This window comes from Bombyx mori, chromosome 20 (genome assembly GCF_030269925.1).
Source record: "Bombyx mori chromosome 20, ASM3026992v2".
Taxonomy (NCBI): Eukaryota; Metazoa; Arthropoda; class Insecta; order Lepidoptera; family Bombycidae; genus Bombyx; species Bombyx mori.
In genome coordinates this window covers 5467992-5480906 of record NC_085126.1, presented here as the reverse complement: position 1 = coordinate 5480906, position 12915 = coordinate 5467992, and the positions used below count along the sequence as shown (strand labels likewise).

The following is a 12915-nucleotide window of genomic DNA, read 5'->3' as shown; positions in this document are numbered from 1 at the left end:
CATGGACTTCAGCAATGCCAGGAGCACAGCCAAGCCGCTGCCTACTGCGAATATTCGCATATTATTCATTCGCATATTCCTTGTAACCTTTTAGACTGTTCATTAATGATTGTGTGTTGGTGTCTGATTACCTACTTGTTAAAGCAGACCCCAAATGACGTCTCAAACAATAAATCGTTCGATCACCTAAGTTTTCTTATTCACAGCGGTAGGCAGCGGCTTGGCTCTGCCCCTGGCATTCCTAAAGTCCATGGGCGACGGTAACCACTCACCATCAGGTGGGCCGTATGCTCGTCTGCCTACAAGGACAATAAAAAAAAAGCCTCCCTTTTCCTTGCTGTAAACTACTCGCAATTTGAATTGGTGCGACATAACTGACAAGAATATTCTGAATGCCCTACTTCCCTATTATATGCCCTAATATGAGAACATTTTACTGTAATAATAAGCCATTCTCACGGTATTAAATCCTGTATGTACATCTTGACTCATTGATTTCTCGCTATGACTTAATAAGAGATTTAATGAAATTAATGTCAGATATGACGAATATATGTATATATAAAGTATGTGTAATGTTTCTCAATATTAGAAACATGAGTTATATAAATATAAATACTAATCAATAAATAAACATAGATTGCAATTTGAAATATAGGAATCTGACTGAACGCCGAGATTTGTTTTCATAGTTATCGGTACAGGGCTACAGAACCCGTAAGAGTATTAAAGGCACTCTATCTAGTATTGCAATTGGAATTATATTTGTCTAAGCTGGTATTGGCATTACCAACATAGGTATATAGATATAGGCTATTTAGTAGAAAATCAAATAAAAAATGCTGCAGTTCCTATAATTTAGCGCCATAAAATAATTATCACTCAGTTATGCCTCGAGGTAAGCAGTTAGGAAGCTTAAGCTTCAACAGAGCAGATCTCGTAAAGTACGCTAAGCATTTTGCAATAGGGTTGTTTTTTGATAAACTGAAATAAAAAAAAAATATTTCAGCTAATCATATCATTCATAATAGACAATTTGTTGAATGTCAATATGTACGGGTTTCCAAGGCAACAGTATTTAGAAGAAACGGCGCCGTAACGTTACTGATTCAGCGGGCCTACATTTGGTCCTGTACCTACTATTGTTACGAGCTCAGGCTGAGAATTAAAAAAAACTCAATTTAACCATCGCAAAACCTAAGATAGGTAGACTTTTCCTATTCTGATCGTCTGTTTTCTGTTTTGTCTGTTTCTGCTATTTGACGATAGATGGCATTACGCGTACCGTCATAACCTTATACTATATTGCCATAGGTTTTGAAGACACAGTAGCACGATAACCAAAGTCTGACAAACAATACGGTGGGCATTGATTTCTTAAGAAATTGTAGTCGTTTTATTCACAGTTGGCAATTTTCCTGTATGCATCAAAAAGACAATGGCCCGATCAATATTCTTTGCATAATCGATAAAACGGTTATTGCACTGCTTACGACATCCGATCATCGGCTCGAGCAACGCAACGGAATCGCAAATCGATATCGAACTTATTGCCAACAAATATAACAGGGCTGTACTTAAGAACTTACTAGTACTACTGTTGATGTTTCATAGAGGTTGGTTAACCTTGGAAATTTTATACTAGTAAATATAATTATAAACTCGACCTTATTAATTAGAATTTTGGGACAAAACTTTTAAAGGAAGCTGATTTTAAAATTGGGCACGGAATTATCGAAAATAATCTCGTTTATAGCAAAGTTCAAGTAGTCGAAGTCAAGGAAATTCAACGTTGTGCATTTACTATAAGTTTACAAAAAAAAAACTAATCAAATTCAAGGAATCGAAGAATTAAAACACAGAAACATTTTTATGTTAAGCCTTTTTAAATTAAACAAACACTTTGGTAGTTAAGTTGAAAAAATTAAAATGTAAAAGCATAATCTATTTTCCATATATACCCTTAATACTAACAACAATTTTTTATTCGGTAAATCAAATCAAATCAAATCAAATCAAACTTTATTAGCTAAAACACGGCTTACAAAGTTGTTGATAGTTATTTTATAGAACAGCGTGTTTCTACCAGGTCGGCATGCAAATATTATTCAAAATTATTTACATTACAGTCAGTAAATATTGTATTATATTAATTAAAATATCAAACAACAAATAAATTAATTGAATAAGAATTAATTATTTCAGTAATAAAACGAAAACAAAGAACAGAAAGAAGCGAATTCAAAAGATTATGTATTACGTGAATAATATTAAATCGCGCATCAAAGTTCCTTGTAGAAGATTCCTGTTATATTTATTATATTCTGATTACGGCCACGTCCAACTCCACCGTTCCTTAAGTTATTACTATATTTGCATATAGTTAGTGAATTCTTTGAATTCAATTACGTGACGTGACGTGTATAAAATATTTTTATTATTTTGTCGCAAGAATTCCATTATTTAACGGTTGTAACGTATTGTAACGTATTTTTAGAACGTTATAAGCTTCTATTATTATAACTGAGTCATATTATAATATTATTTGGAATAATTAGATGCATCGGTTAGAATAAATACTAAATAAACTTTAATTTACTGGTGGTAAGACCTCTTGTGAGTCCGCACGGGTAGGTACCACCACCCTGCCTATTTCTATCTTGCAGCAGTAATGCGTTTCGGCTTGAAGGGTGAGGCAGCCGTTGTAACTATACTGAGACCTTAGAACTTATATCTCAAGATGGGTGGCGCATTTACGTTGTAGATATCTATGGGCTCCAGTTACCACTTAACACCAGGTGGGCTGTGAGCTCGTCGACACGCCTAAGCAATAAAAAAATAATTAAAAATCCGCTATAATACAGTCTGAGCAGAGATCAAATCTTGTTGCATTTTGAAGAATAAAAAGTCTGAAGAAGAATAAAGAAGATGATGAAAAAGTCTTGAGTCGTCTATTATCAAAGGTGGCAATCTGTGCATTTGGACAAAAAAATGTTATTGATATGTCAATACAGATTGATTTGAATATAATCGTCTCCTTCAAAGAATACGGTTCAAAACCTGTATTAAATAAAGGTTAACACTTAACCTGTTATTTATCTAAGATGTCGTTCAGATGAGTTTCGTGACTGCCAATGGAATACAAAGTCAATAATTCGTTTTTCTGATTTACCAATAATTGTCCAAAAGTCACATTGCCGGCTTTGATAATAGTCGACTCTCTTATCGATCATGCCGTAGCAAACGAATTCTTCGCTGTTTTTTACGCAATCAATGTCACATTTAACGCGAAGTTTTTAGTTTACGTTTTATCACGTATTTCGTAATCTTAGTAAAGAGATGTCGACGTCGCCAAAAACACGTCATAACGGATCCTCCCGATCCATTAACGACGCTTTTAGGTACCACAAGCACCGGTCACCGTCCTCGTCGAACCCATCGCTCGCGACGAAGGGCTCGACGAGCGAATTAATCCATATGAGCAGGATGGTATAGTTAACCGGTCACCGTCCTTGCCGAACCCGTCGATTGCGACAAAGGGCTCTTCGAGTAAATTAACCCATAGACACAGCCCACTGATTTTCTCGCCGGATTTTCTCAGTGAGTCGCGTTTCGAATCCGGTGGTAGATTCTGCTAAGCACTGCTAACTACTGCTCTTGCTAGGGTTCGTGTTAGCAACGTCGTCAGCTTTGAGCCCCGTGAGCTCACCTACATGTTAGGGTGAAGCTGAAATAGCCTCTCAAGACTATCAGCATAGGTAGAAAAAAAAAGGGTGCGTGTACTTATGTACGCGCGTAAGAAGTTATACTTTATTTTTATGAAATTTATATCTTTTTTTTTATTTAAATTTTAATCAATTTGAAAAAAAATCGATTAAACAACATCCTCAAACACGCATATTGGACATCCATTTTCTTGACATCGTATAAATTCGGTAATTCTCGGTACGGTTCGGAAAGTTCACCTGCGGCTATATTCAGACTCACAAAGTTACGTCGGTCGTATTATAATGAGCGATTTAGTGGGCAACTTCATTTCTGTTAATTTTGTGTCACGGTGCGCCTGCATCGTAAAATTTCACTCTCATCAATTTTTCATAACGCGTCTAAAGAAGTATAACTTCAAAAAGAGATGCGGAGAACAGATAGTTAAAAGCAGCGTTGAGAACGAAACCCTATCGCATTGTTTGACGGCCGAATACCTCTAGTCTGTTTTGACTCGTGCCGCGCTAATAATAGATATACTAAACAGAGCGTACGGGCGACCTTCATAACTAATTTATAGATTAAATATTTAAGCGGCGCTCAATTCATTGGTACTTAACAATTAAGCCGTGAAGCAGTAATGCGTTTCGGCTTGAAGGGTGGGGCAGCCGTTGTTACTATACTGAGACTTTAGAACTTATATCTCAAGGTGAGTGGCGCATTTACGTTGTAGATGTCTATGGGCTCCGATAACCATTTAACACCAGGTGGGCTGTGAGCTCGTTCACCCATCTTACCAATAAAAAAATCCTAAATAATGCATCAAAAATTTATAATGCAGCCGAAAATATGTAAAGATAATTTTATTGCGTTTGAGTCAAAACACGTTAAATCTCTAGCGCGCAAACACTTCGTTTTTAAAGCTATCTTTTATAAAGATGGTAATAAAGCTACATTTTTATTTATTAGTCATTTTAAGTCCAAACGATAATGGCCCTTGTAACAATACGATAAAGCTCCAAAACTACTTAATAATTCGTGAATCAAACGTGTTTGCTACATTCGACACCTGCCTTGCTCCCTTATGGCTGTGTTTTTGAATAGGGCAATTTCAGAGGAATTTCCAGTTTAAAAGAAAATTTTAATTCTAATGCTATTCAAATTTGATCCTTAATTTTTAACATGCACAACAACATTCATATTGTGACGTCTTTTTTTCTTTTTTTTTTCCCTACCTAAGCTGATGTCCCCAAGAGGACATTTCAGCGTAACCCTAACAAGTAGGTGAGCTCACAGCGCTCAAACCTGACGACATTGCTAACACTAACCCTAGCAAGAGCAGAATCTATCAACAGATCAGAAGCGCGACCCACTGAGAAGATCCGGCGAGAAACTGAGTGGGTTGTGTTTGTGGGTTAATTTACTCGCCGAGCCCTTCGTCGCAAGCGACGGGTTCAACGAGAACGATGACCTTGGGGTTCCTAAAAGCACCGTTAGTGGATCGGGAGGATCCGTAATGACGTGTTGTAGACGACGTCGACTGTTTACCATTCGGTCTACAGGATCGGCTATGATTGAACTCTACCCTAAATAATTACTTAAAACAGATTCTATATTAATGTTTTCTAAAATTTATTACACTTTAAGCTGGTGCTTACTTAATTGAATTTGCTATATCCGAGTCTTTTTGAAAACTTCAATATTCCTGTGTACTGGGGTGACATTTAAATATATATCGACATACCGTTGATTGTCCCGACATTAAAGGGAACCATAACCATGACTTCAAATTAAATACTAACTATAGTTCTAACGTATATACATCTGACTCTTATAGCATATGATTCCTATAAATTAAACGAAAAAGTCTACCTGTGAGTGATTTTGGCGCTTACAACACGCCGAAATATCGGGAGGGAACTCTTTAAAACGATTGGAAGAACGCAATAATGCGTAGTTAATCTGAAAATTAGTTTAGAATTTCAAATATCAAACGATAAAAAACTACACGAACCAAGAATGGATTATAAAAAAAAAGATTTATGCCAAAAAATGTGCTTCTGTGTCTCTCTCTGTATTTATTAAAACGAACTTAGAACATACAAGTTTTATGCGTATGTATGTCAATGTTATATCTATGATAACCGGTATTCGTTCTTCGATCGACGAACTGTTTTGAAATTTATCGCAAAATTGTTTTAAATTACGCAATTTTAGCTTTAGGGGTTTCAAGGAGTTCAACCGGTAGCCATGTGGTACCTTTTTTCCCCTACCTAAGCTGATAACCTTAAGAGGCTATATCTGCGTCGCCTTAACTAGTAGGTGAGCTCACGGGGCTCAAACCTGATGACGTTGCTAACACGAACCCTAGGAAGAGCCGTGCTTCGCAGAATCTACCACCGGATCGGAAACGCGACCCAGTGAGAAGATCCGGCGAGAAACTCAGTGGGCTGTGTCTGAAGGTAATTTACTCGTCGGGCCCTTCGTCGCAAGCGACGGGTTCGACGAGAACGATGACCGGTGCTTGAGGTACCTAAAAGCACCGTTAGTGGATCAGGAGGATCCGAAATGACGTGTTTAGGGCAACGTCGACTGCTTTCCATACTTTCCGCAGGATCGGGAATGTAGTTACCGGCGGCCACGATGAGAGGGTTCTCGTGTCGTGCCGCTTTATAGAAGTGGGAATGTGGTACCGGCACACATACTCCAACAAACAAATGACAATACGCATAGCCTTGTTATAGAATATGAATGAATTAAGTGTCCTCTTTCAGGAATATTAAACGTTTAAAAACTAATGGGGAAATACGAGCGAAACTAATTAGTCCACATTAATTTGTCAACGCTAGTCTGTCTGTTTAAATATAGGGCAAACAGAATTATTGTTATAAACAATCCCCTTTTGCTTTACCTTTCGCCCCAATTTACTAGTAGATATGTTATGAAATGAGTATTACAGAAAGATCAATTTCAAATGAAGACATGCATATTATTATAAATTTATTTAGAGAATTTTATTTTAAGATTGTCTACAGTTGGGATTATTTTGCATTACTGGGAAATAATAGCAGAGGCAGAGCCCTGAGGTCATCTCCCATTTGAGCTAATAAAAAAACACATTACTCTCATTATTAATATTGCTAATAATTGCCTATTTCGCTTCAGTGTCACCGGACTATACAAGAGTGGTACTAAAGTGGTATTCATTATAGGTATACTTTTCCCTATTTTATAACATATTCTTTTGTATTTTCTTCCGTGTTTTTGTATATCATTAAATTAAATGAATGAAGGGATTTTTAGCACATTGTGTTTTGAAATCAACGAAATCGTAATGATACTAAAAAGAGACGAACATACTTATTTATAATACTGATAATTATTATTATTATTATTTTAATTAAACGCATGTTTTGATTAATATTGAATAGTGATGAAAGATAGATGATGATAAAAGATACGAAATGTATTTTTTTTAAACCATTATTATTCGTTCGTACAGACCCAGTTGTAACAAAACTGACTTATGGTTGAGATTACTCCTGAACGGAGGATTGGAGGAGTAAAAATGTTAAGAGCTCCACTGGTACCCAAAAATATACATTTAGGGATAGGACAAAAAGTAAACTAACAATATTAATATATTTTTGTAAAGTTATATTCGTGGTTCGAGCCAAGATTTTTAGAGCCAAATTAGTATTTATGAAAGAACTAAAGTCATGTTATAAAAATAAAATAAATAAAATATGTATTTTCGCATTTATATTGGGAGATTAAAAAAAAATACACGGTATACCTTAATTCAATATAAATAATATTTAATGCATATAATTATATAAAAAAATAATTTCCCTGAATGAAATAAGTACATTATGTTAATGTAGCCTAAAAAACCCAAAAAAATCCGGTTCCAATTCAATTTAATATTGATGACAAATATTTTAGTTTTCTTTGTGCCGGTTTTAAGTTCGCACGGATTGGCAGTACTATCCTGTCGATTCCTGCTACGAAGCAACCTTGCATTCCTGTTTGATAAAAAATATATGATATAACCGTTATTTTAGGGGACTGATTTTAAATCATTTCATATTTTGACAACGCTACTCTGTGTTGTGTAATTTTGTCACCGCACCTACATAACTCGAAGTAATGATTTATGCTTCTTTCAATGAATATATTTAAGTAGTTCTCTACCCTGAAGCATTATTTAATTGGTTCTTTGAGTAATTGGAGTAGTGAATATGACGTATGAGCTAGCTACACCAAATAATATACTGGACTGTGATTATAAGTTTTATTTTCAATTATACTATTCGGCGCAATTTGACTGATGATCGAATATGAATGAATTTTGAAAATTATCGTGGAGGAGCAGATCCGTGGTCCTGTTTTAGCCATTGAGTAAAATAATTGTGATTTCGATTTAGCACAGAAAAGTGGATAGGGGAATTCGAGTTTTATATAACAAGAAGTTAGGTCGTGAATATAGGTATTTGGCCATGTTAAAACGGCCATCCTCTTTGCTTGACTCAATTACAAGTGTAACGCAACAGTCTAAATTACATAGCGTAACGCCAAGAGACTGGTGGTGGGACCTCTTGTGAGTCCGCGCGGGTAGGTACCACCACCCTGCCTATTTCTGCCGTGAAGCAGTAATGCGTTTCGTTTTGAAGGGTGAGGCAGCCGTTGTAACTATACTGAGATCTTGGAACTTATATCTCAAGGTGGGCGGCGCATTTACGTTGCAGATGTCTATGGGCTCCAGTAACCACTTAACACCAGGTGGGCTCTAAGCTCGTCCACCCATCTAAGCAATAAAAAAAAGAGAATACTTGAGCAGAATAGCTACAAGTACTTGGTGCAAACAAAACCTATACCATTGTATCAAACCTAAACAGAGACCCCCCTAACAAACCCCAATCAAATAATATATACACGTATATGTAGGTGTAGGGAGACTGGCTGACAGAATCCATTGCATTGTGCATTTGCATGCGCAGGACGCCAATCGATGCCTGCGTGGCGTGGGGGCGACACCCCGTGGGGTGCGACCCCTTTCGCTGACCAGCCTTTGATTATAACTAGCCGGTGTCCAGGAACGAGGAAGTGACTCGACAGTTAACGATCGAACGTGTTATTATTTACGAACGAATTATTAATACCAACAAATCTATCTATGTATCTATCTATATATATAAAAATGAATTGCTGTTCGTTAGTCTCGCTAAAACTCGAGAATGGCTGGACCGATTTGGCTAATTTTGGCCTTGAATTATTTGTCGAAGTCCAGAGAAGGTTTAAAACGTAGGTAAATAAATATGAAATGCTCGGAATTAAATAAAAATAACAATTTTATTTTTCCTTTCATGTATCCCCCGTCGGACGGATTTCTTTTGTTTGTTTTAATTTTATTTTATACAAAAGTTTAGTTCTTTTATTTATTGATTGAGGCACTACAAAGTGTGCCGGGTCAGCTAGTTAATTTATTTATTGTTAAAACTAACAAAACCAATAATACATGGATCGGAACTGATAATCATAATACGAGCGGAAAATATTCCCATTACATATTTATTTGTGGCGCATGAAACACACTCGTGTGTTCATCCGAAAGTACCTTGATATATATAATAAATATAAATATAAATATTTACTAACAATCACGCCACGTTAACTGGTCCCGTGCTAAGTTCGTAAAGAACTTGTGTTACAAGTACCAGATAACGGAAATAAATATAATATTTTTATTATACACATACATGTATTTAATATACACCCATAACCCTGGAAATACATTTATATTTATCATACAAATATCTTCCCTTGGCGGGAACCCGCGACCCCCTTGTGTAGTGACCATGTCACTTACCACTACACCAGACGGTCGATATGAAACTTTCATACAAATTAAGTTTCGACAAACCGGTAACCAGATGTTTCGCCTACTCTCAAACTTCGCCAGCCACGCCATGACCGAGCTCCGATATTAGGGCATTACTTGCCAAACTCGAACCGTTGTTCCTCCTAAATATCTCTCAGACTCTTTATTAGAAATATGATAGCGTCTCTATATAGAGATAATTTGTATAAGTAGAGCTATCTTAACTAATATTATAAAGCTGAAGAGTTTGTTTGTTTGAACGCGCTAATCTCAGGAACTACTGGCCCGATTTGAAAAATTCTTTCAGTGTGATAGATAGCTCATTTATCGGGAAAGGATGTAATAGGCTATATAACATCACCCTAAGACCAATACGAGCGGAGCACCAATAAAGAATGTTTCAAAATAGGGGTTTAAAAATAGCTCCTTAACATTCTATAATACAAAAATATTTTCACTTTCTGCGTAAATGAAGTGGGGGGTAAAATTTAGCATTATGCCAACTATTCCACGCGGACGGAGTCGCGGGCAAAAGCTAGTATTACAATATCGGTGTACATGACGAAATTATTTTCCATTGTTTTGAAATATTTTTACTAACTATGAAGATTTGCGTTTTATTTATACGCTGTATTTATTTGTTTTTGGTCACATTTTGAGAAAGCCCGACACCCACCTATCAAAGAGAGCACTGACCTGGAAAGTGTCTGGCAAGAGGAAGAGAGGCCGCCCCAGAACAACTTTGCGTCGCTCGGTGGAGCAGGAACTAGGGGTCTTGGGCATGACGTGGGAGGAGCTAGAACAGACTGCCCAAGACCGATGTAAATGGAAAAAAATGATTCGAGCCCTACACCCCAGCAGAGGGTAATAGGAAAGAATGGTGATGATGATGATGATGAACGTTAATTTTAATGTTTCACGTTACGATCTAAAGTAGTTTTAATTAAGTCTATGACACGCGAAAACCGATGGGAATTCATATTTAATTTGTTTATAGTTTCACCCACTTCTGATTGGTTGGTAAATGTGTGTATTTCTTGTGACAAAACAATAAATATTTGCGTTTTGAATATAAAAAACAATTGTAATTAAACCCACATTTGAAATCGCTTGAGTTTTAGATACGTTTTGCAAATGAGGTTTTACTCCACTACGAAAAAAAAAGAGGAGTAGCTCGATTCAGGACATGTGTATTTTTTTCTCTCCCGTGGCACCTGCTGAAATCATTCGATGGATGCTGTGTGTGATCGATCGTCCGTCAACGTCATTACGTATTCAAAATATTTGGGATTCAGAACCACGGGCTCGGAATTGTATTTTTGGAACAATGAGTTACCTGGATATAGCTAGCCGTGAGTTCATTACCACAATCAACAGATTGCGATTTGGCCTCACTGTACTCGCACGCTTCGCAAGACTCAATATAATAAAGAGCCATATTTGCGCTTTCTGTAAAGAGGAGATCGCCGACATATTTACTTCAAGTGTCCAAACCAAATGTTTATCTTACATAGACTAGTATTGGCAAATGTAATAATAGAGGCTAGTGATACTTTAAGCAGTCACTTTTGTGATTAACTCAAAAACATAAAGCGTTAAGTATTGCATTTTATGTATATGTTCAAAATAACTTGGAGACGATTTAAATACTTTAAAAAAATATATTAATGCCCGAATATAAGACATCACTCAAAGGACTCATTACCAGGCCATAAAATCCTTAAAAAAACAGAAAAATTAATTATCGTCCCTGTCAAACTAAAATCTGCTACGAGTATTATGAGTAAAAACATTTTCGTATGAAATTTTATATGAAGGTGAATTTTTAAGAACTATGTATATCAAATGAAAGCTATAGATAAATATTAAAGCTATAGACAGATAACAGTTTTTTTTTATAGGGTAGATAGGGCTGTGAACTATACGAAAAGATCAAAAAGTATTATAAAAATCTCAAAAAGTGCACATAGCAGATTTTGGTTTTTGGCCGGTTTGACAACGACGTTATGTTTTTGTTGAGAGCCACTGATTACGTTGAACAAAGTCGAAACGAGGCTAAAACAAAACAACAATAGATCCTAATTCAAAAGAAAGAGACAGATTACGGAAATTCGAATTTAAAAGATTACGGCCATTAAAACAAAGAAGAACTAACTCCTTTGCAATATTTTCCAGAACTTTCCACTATCCAACAGCACGTGTTACATACATATATATCTGTGTAAGCAACGAACAAGTGACCGGAAAACATATCCGCAAATATGGTGTATTCCACTTTCACGTAATAGAATTATTACTATGGGACATTTAAGTGCCCTTTTAGAAGGAAATGCTTGTTACAAAAAGGATTTTGTGAAGAAAAAATGTAGAGAAAAATATAGCGTTGGTGCACGTCACATATTACGTGTTTTATATCTTACTAGTGACCAGCCCTCGCTTCGCTTAGGAAACTGTAATTTATTATTGATTTCTACACTATTTAATGGATGTTATTATACATATAAACCTTCCGCTTCAATCACTCTATCTATTAAAAAAAACCGCATCAAAATCTGTTGCGTAGTTTTAAAGATTTAAGCATACATAGGGACAGACAGATGTAGGGACAGAGAAAGCGACTTTGTTTTATACTATGTAGTGATTTCAACAAAAAGTTGTGTAACACTATGCCAAACATAAATGATTACAAAAAATAATTACTTTAGTTCCAAAGTTACAAGTCTAAAATTTCGTGAAATCATGACGAGAATGAGAAATTTTAAATTTTTATTTTAATTATTTATTGTTAGCTAGCGTGCTTAGTTTAATTACTAATTAATATAAATATTATAACTAATTATATTTTCTTAAGTAAGAAATTGTTATTTTTCAAACATGACAAAATTAAGATATCTACACATGAACGGCTTAAAAAATTACCACACTTCTTCATTTGGCATCCTGAAACTATTTTTAATTGTAATAAACTAAAGAAAATTTCTAATTAATAAAATAATTATAAAAAATACACGTGTAAACTATGACTCGCCAAGATAACATAACTACACAATTTTATTATTTCGTTTGAACGTATTTATGAATTGTCATTCTCCACAACCGGTGTGTCTGTATGTACTTAAATATTATTTATATCCCTTACGCCTTTTCACGTTACCAATTAAAACTAATTAGAGGTGATAATTATGTTACGACTTCAAAAATTATATTATAATTTACGAATACATTAGAAGTATTTTCTGTTTATTGTCGTACATTATTTTATACGCAGCTGTAAATAGTATGAGGAAAACCTTCCGAAAAACAATACAAGTTCGAATTTACGTAACAAA

The 12915-nt window shown here is 35.5% G+C and overlaps 1 protein-coding gene across 8 annotated transcripts in view; it reads left to right on the top strand.

Annotated features, from left to right (window-relative positions):
* Positions 1-12915, top strand: part of LOC101745942 (focal adhesion kinase 1) — a 203192-nt gene that overhangs the window by 148472 nt on the left and 41805 nt on the right. The window lies entirely within an intron of this gene.